This window comes from Nicotiana attenuata, unplaced genomic scaffold, assembly GCF_001879085.1.
Source record: "Nicotiana attenuata strain UT unplaced genomic scaffold, NIATTr2, whole genome shotgun sequence".
Taxonomy (NCBI): Eukaryota; Viridiplantae; Streptophyta; class Magnoliopsida; order Solanales; family Solanaceae; genus Nicotiana; species Nicotiana attenuata.
This window is the reverse complement of record NW_017670349.1, coordinates 92,751-99,232: the sequence shown is the minus strand read 5'-3', so window position 1 is coordinate 99,232 and position 6,482 is coordinate 92,751.

Below are 6,482 nucleotides of genomic sequence, written 5' to 3'. Positions count from 1 at the left end.
TCAGTCCCACAAATTGGTTGTCTAACCATCTCAGAGGTGGGTGACGAATCAACCACTTCTATCCCTGTTCCCCTCACATCACAGCTTGCACCCTCACTCTCTTTTTCTTTTTCATTTTATTTTTACCTCCTCTCCTTCTCTACTCAGGCATTTCCACATTTCTAATAGACCCAACAAGAACAAACCTATTTTCTACACTTTCAACCAAAACAGAATGTACCTCAGAAGGGGAACTCTGAATCTTCTCAGAGTCAGAAGACCTAGTTCCTTCCCCCTCACTTGCAGACTTGAAGGAATCGTCTGAGTGTTCAGATTTTTGGGCTTCGCTAGCCTTTAATTGCGCGTTCAATCTTTTTGACAGTGCACCTGTAGCCACAATTTTACGAGCGAGCATTTTAACACGTCTCCTCCTAGGCTGGGGGGTTGTACTGGGTTGAGGAGGTGTGGAGGAATCAGAAGAGGTAGGTTGTGGAGGAGTGCCTGGGTTATCTTGAGGGTTCGACATTGTGACTGATTTTGTGAGATAATTTGTGAGTTTGGCTTTTTGGAAGAGAGAACACTTGAGAGTGAAAGAAATTTTGACGGTTTTGGAATAATGAGGGTGGCAGAAGGTGATGAGGGGATTTTAAATAGAGAGGCCTAATTAATGACTAACGGCAGCTTTTTGGAGTCAATTAGAAGTTCAATCAACCTGAAATTTCAGGTTGAAAAAGCGTTTAGGCTTCCCTAGATTCTAGGCGTTTTATGTGGTGAGGATTCTATTAGAGACGGAACTGGTTCAAAAAATAAACGGATAGGATTTTTTGATGTTTCTGCACATAGGTAGGACTCTGCTCATGATTTAAATATTTATATTTCTAATTGTGCAGAGTATAGAAAACATACCCCGTTATTCAGATGAATAAATACTGATGAACCAGGTTCTTCATTTAGAATCCTCTTGATCATGCCTCTATTTACAAAAATAGAGAAATTTGTTAGAGATCAGTGAGTCATATCAACACATGTCACAGGAGTATACTATTTATAGTATGAAACTGAGTAAAAATTAATCTAGATATTTACATAAGTTCCAGATTTTCTAGCCAAATTTTTTTTTCATTTTTTTTGTGCATTCTGAGCTGGTCCTATTCGGTGATCTTAATCATCCCTAATTCTAACCTGTTCCTTTCAAAGCTTTCTCTACTCAGTGCTTTAGCACAGATGTCAGCAATCTGCTTATCAGTAGCACGAAATTCTATAGTAATCAATCCTTTCTCATAGTTGTCCCTTAAAAAGTGATGTCTAACATCTATGTGCTTAGTCCTCTTATGATGAACTGGGTTCTAAGTCATACTAATAGCACTAGTGTTATCACATAAAATAGGGATGCAACCAACTTCAATGCCAAAATCCATCAGCTGCTATTTGATCCACAGCAGTTGAGCATAACAAGAGGCAGCAACAACATACTCAGCCTCAGCAGTGGATAAGGCCACTGAATTCTGCTTTTTAGTGGCCCATGATACCAGACATGAACCAAGAAAATGATCCATACCTGAGGTGCTTTTCCTATTAACAAGGAAACATGCATAGTCAGCATCAGCATATCCCACTAGATTAAAGTTACTACCTTTAGGGTACCAAAGGCAAAGGTCAGTAGTTCCCTTCAAATATCTCAGTATCCTCTTGACAAAAGTCAAGTGGGATTCCTTAGGATTTGCTTTAAAACGAGCACAAAGCCCTACACTGAAGACAATGCCAGGTCTGCTAGCAGTAAGATACAAAAGTGAACCAATCATACCCCTATACAACTTCTAATCAACAGATGAACCAGGTTCATCTATGTCTAACTTAGTAGTTGTTGCAATGGGTGTGTCTATTTCCTTTGATTCATCCATTTTAAACTTCTTAATCAACTCTTATGCATATTTCTGCTGATGGATCATGGTTCCATTTGGGTTTTGTTTGATCTGTATGCCTAAAAAGAAGTTAAGCTCACCCATCATACTCATTTCAAATTCACTCCCCATTAATTTAGCAAACTCCTTAGTAAGTTTTTCAGTGGTTGCCCCAAAAATTATGTCATCAACATATATTTGTACTACTAGTAGATCCTTACCTTTTTCCCTCAAGAATAGATTGCTGTCAATCTTACCTCTTTTGTATCCATGTTCAAGCACGAATTTGGATAAGCGTTCATACCATGCTCTAGGAGCCTGCTTAAGTCCATATAGGGCCTTGTCCAGTTTGTATACATGATCTGGACACTCCTTACTTTCAAACCCTGGAGGTTGTTTGACAATGACTTCTTCCTTTAAGTAGCCATTTAGGAAGCACTCTTCACATCCATTTGGTGAAGGGTAAATTCCATGTGTGCTGCAAAGGATATGAGGGTTCTTATTGCCTCCAGTCTTGCAACTGGAGCAAAGGTCTCATCAAAGTCTATGCCCTCCTCTTGGCTATAACCTTGGACCACCAACCTTGCCTTGTTCCTTGTAACCGTTCCATCTTTATCAAGTTTGTTTCTGAAGACCCATTTAGTGCCAATTACTAATCTGTCCTTGGGTCTTGTGACCAGATGCCACACTTGACTTCTTTCAAACTGATTGAGTTCATCTTGCATTGCATTCACCCAGTCTGCATCCTGCAAAGCCTCAGCAATATTTTTAGGTTCAATAAGAGATAAGAATGCATCAAAAGCACACAGATTCTTTAATTGAGATCTAGTTTTAACTCCAAAAGTTGGGTCAGTAAGAAGGTTCTCAATGGGATGATAACTTTGGTACTTGTAAGGTTTCACAACCAACTTATTTCTGTTTGGAGTTTCTCCCATGTTCTGTTGCTGAGGAACAAGCTCATGGACAGGTTCCATTTGGGAATCAGATTCACTACTTCTTTGTTTAGTTTCCCCTGTCAGGTTGCCCTGGATGGAAGAACCTGTTCCATCACCTGTTCCTTCTTTTGGTGCAGCTTCAGCTTGAGGTGTGACTTCACTCAATTCTTTTACCAGCCTAATAGCTTCATCTTCATGTTCCTGTCTCTCAGAAAGAATGTTAGTTTCATCAAAAACAACATGTACACTTTCTTCTACACACATAGTTCTTTTGTTGTACACTTTATAAGCTTTGCTATGTGAAGAATATACCAAGAATACTCCCTCATCACTTCTGGGATCAAACTACCTAGGGAGTCCTTTCCATTATCGTGCACAAAGCACTTGCATCCAAATGCCCTAAGATGAGATATATTTGGTTTTCTCCCTTTAAGTAACTCATAGAGAGTCTTCTCTACAAGAGGTCTAGTCATGCATCTATTAATGATGTAACATGCAGTATTTACAGCCTCTACCCAGAAGCTATGGGGTAGTTTACTAGAAAGAAACATAGTCCTAGCCATATCTTCAAGAGTCCTATTCTTTCATTCAACTACTACATTTTGTTAAGGAGTCCTAGGGGCAGAAAAAATTATGATCTATACCATGCTCATCACAAAATTCAGCAAACTTAGCATTTTCAAATTCAGTTCCATGATCAGACCTAATTGATGCAAGTTGATTACCTAGTTTTTTCTGAGTTTTTCTAACAAAGGCAGTAAACATGTCAAATGCTTCATCCTTAGATGTTAAAGACAATGTCCAAGTAAACCTAGAGTAATCACCAACAAGCACCATCACATATTTCTTACCACCTCTGCTTAATGTTCTCATTGGACCACATAGATCCATATGAACCAGTTCCATCGACCTGGTCGTGCTTACCACTTTCTTGCTTTTCAAAGAGGATCTTACCTGCTTCCCCCTTGCACAAGCCTCACAAACTTTGTCTTCCTTAAACTTGATGTTAGGCAGCCCTATCACAGGTCCTTGGAGACTAATTTATTGGGTTGACTTAGACTTGTATGTCAAGTCTTTTGTGCAGAAGGAGGGGATCATTGTCCAACACACTTAAGCAAGTGAGTTCATTTTCTGAAAGAGTGAACAGATTTACAATATATATATTGTTTACTCTTTTTCCCTGCAAAACAATCATGTCAGTGGTAAGGTTTATCACAAAACATTTGGTAGAGGTGAATGCTACCAAGTTACCGCTGTCACATAATTATGATACACTGATTAGGCTATATTTCAAGCCATCTATCAAGTAGACATTCTCAATGGAATGTGAGTCTGTCTTACCTACTTTTCCAACCCCAATGATCTCACCTTTCTTACAATTTCCAAAGGAGACATTACCTCCTTTGAGGTCCTCAAGTGAAAGGAACTGGTTCTTGCTACCAGTCATATGCTTTGAGCAGCCACTATCCATGTACCATATTTGGCTGCTCCCCTTCACTTTGACCTACAAAAGAAAATGAGGGGTTAGTCTTAGGAACCCAAACTAGTTTGGGTCCCTTTCTATAAGCAAAAGGGTGAATTAAATTCTTTTTAGCCCAACCTGGCAGCCTATTTTTCCCTTGAACAAAGGTTTTGTTCTTTTGACTGGCCTTTTCTTTTGCACTACATTCACTTTTAATGTGACCGGTCTTACCGCAGTGTGTGCAGATTTTGTTCTCAGGAAGCGTGATATACTTGCTTTTGGGATCCCACTTAGGTGCTGGTGTCCCATAGCCAAGTCCTCTTTTATTGCTACTGTGATGCTCTTGTAGCCAGGATAGTGCATCAGAGGACTTATTCCATTTGCAAGTTCTGTCTAGTTCATGATTCACCTTGCCTAGATCTTCTTTTAGGACTCTTATCTGCTCATCTCTCTTGTACAACTCATCCTTCATTTTTCCTGGATTTTCTTCTAAGGTGAGGTGTGTGTGATCAGCTTTCTTTTTACCTGTTCCTAATTTCATTTTTATATTTTCAGATCTAAGTTCTAAGACAGTGGTGTCAAGTTCAAGAACCTGGTTCTTCAACTCAGTATTTTACTATCACTTTCACTAGCCCTGAGTTCCAGATTTTTGCACTTAGCTTTTAGGATCACACATTCCCTAGACAGCTGCTCCTTCTCATTTTTGATGACCCCAGACTCATCAGTGAAGTCTAGCAGTAATTCAGATAGCTTTTCTTTAAACAAAAAATTAATCTTGTCTTTGAGATGAATCACACTTACCTCTTGTTCATCCTCTAATTCTACAATGGCCATAAGTGTTTGTTCATCTCCAGCTTCATCTTCTGAATCCTCATATGACCTTTCTCCCCAAGCAGCAACCATAGCTTTTGTTAATCCTTTGTTCTTCTTGGGTTGAACCTGTTCCTTCTTCTTGTTTCTTCATTCAGCCCTTTCTTTCTTCCATTCAATTTCCCACTGAGGACAATTCTTGATCATGTGGTCAGTCTTACCATATTTGTAGCAGCCCTCGTTGGTCTATTTTTTAGGGGCCCTTGGTTTGTTGAAGGTTGCACCTCTTGAAGAACCGTTTCCTCTCATTAGGTACTTCTTGAAATCCTTTGTGATCATAGCCATTTCATCATCCTCTAAGTCTGCACCTTCAGCTATTCTGAGAGCCAGACTTCTTTCTTTCTTGGGTGCATCCATCATCATGGTTTGCTTTCTCAGTTCATAGGCAGTGAGATTTCCAATCAGCTCATCCAACTTGAGAGTAGCAATGTTCTTTGATTCCTGAATAGCAGTGATTTTGCTTTCCCAAGTTACTGGCAAGACCCTTGTCAAGATTTTCTCAACCTTGTCTTCTTCAAGGATAATTCTTCCAAGAGACTTAAGTTCATTTGTTAGTTTTGTGAACCTTGTGTACATTTCTTGGATGGTTTCTCCTTCCTTCATGGTGAAATTCTCATATTGAGAATACAGCAGTGTTCCTCTTGATCTCTTTACTTATGGAGTTCCTTCATGGGCCACTTGTAGAGTGTCTCAGATCTCCTTAGCAGTAGTACAACTTTGAATTCTGCTGTACTCGTCTGGACCTAGTCCACACACAAGCCATTTCTTGGCCTTGGCATTCTTTTCCCACTTCTTCAAATCTTCAGCAGTATAGTCAGTTCTAGTCTTTGGCACATCCACTCCTTCAGCATTCTTCTTTGTAGTAGCCAGGGGACCATCAGTAACAATGTCCCAATGTTCATAGTTTTCTCCTATGATGTGGTCTCTCATCCTGTTCTTCCACCAGGAGTAGTACTGGCCACTAAAGAGTGGAGGCCTAGCAGTGGATTGTCCTTCCCAGTTTCCAGGTGGTGCACTCATCTTGATCTGTTCCTAAGGTGTTAGCCTTTTCAAGGATAACCTGCTCTGATACCAATTGATGTTTTATACTTCAATACCACACAAGAGGGGGGGAGGGGTGATTTGTGTGGTACCCAATTTTCGCTTAACTTGATTATTGAAGGACCTGGTTCTTCTATGTGTTCCAACTACCACTGTTGCGGAATAATAAATACAGAAAATAAAGAACACAGAGATTTTTATATCGAAAACACCTGGCTCAAAAGGTGAAAAAACCATGACCTACCTTCTAGTAGGATTTACCTTAAACTCTCCACTAAAATCACTGAGCCAAAA